The sequence below is a fragment of the Branchiostoma floridae genome, chromosome 8, assembly GCF_000003815.2.
Source record: "Branchiostoma floridae strain S238N-H82 chromosome 8, Bfl_VNyyK, whole genome shotgun sequence".
NCBI classification, from domain to species: Eukaryota; Metazoa; Chordata; class Leptocardii; order Amphioxiformes; family Branchiostomatidae; genus Branchiostoma; species Branchiostoma floridae.
The window spans coordinates 9640137-9641008 of NC_049986.1; positions in this window are offsets into that span (position 1 = coordinate 9640137).

Sequence of the window (872 nt, forward strand, 5' to 3'; positions counted from 1 at the left end):
AATATATAGGGTGTCTTCTATTAAATGTGTTTATGTTGTGCTGTGCTCTTTTGTAGTTTAATTGAAGCACTTCAAGTATGATGCATAAAATTTGTGATAGATGTTTATAGAGCAGCGGGAGTGGTTAAAACTTTCAGAAGCATGTCAAATACTTTAAACATCTATCTGAGTATGAGACTGTGATTTTTTTTTCCATCTTTTGTATGGGTTAGATTGTAGTTCTCCCTGGTTGTGAAGAAGACACTTTTTGTTTGTCGTTCACACCCGGACAGAGACAAAAGACCAGACTACACATACGCCGTGGCAAATGCAACTTTTACAATGGCTGCCATGCAGAAATTTAGGATTGAACAAAGGAGCTTCCATGTTTGCTCAGCTGTGATTGACAAACTCAAAAGTGTCATATTTAAGTGTCAAATTTATAGTTAAAGAAAATGAATCAATAAGAATAAAGAAATGACGATTAGAAAATAGATTGAAAGTTAATCCAAGCGCGTGCATTCCCATATCCCCATTCAGCGTTTCACAGATGTGTATTGTTTCTTGTTTTGCCGAAATCATTAGTGGCCATGAACCAGTATTCTGTATGTATAAACACACGACTGTCTTGTCCTTCCCTTTGCACTTCCTCAGATTTTAGAAATTGAGTGGAGCAATACCTCACCAGGACAGATTAGCGCCTGATTGGGATGCAAAGTGAAGGCGGGACACTGGGCGGCAATTATCACTCAAACTACTGCATATTTACAAGCTATGTGCTGGCACTTGGCTCATTTCAATATCCAAGTACCTAATAATCATATTTAAATGAGATATCTGGCAAGGCAGGCCTGGGCAATCTTAAGTGAATGGAGAATTAGCTATAGTTTCAG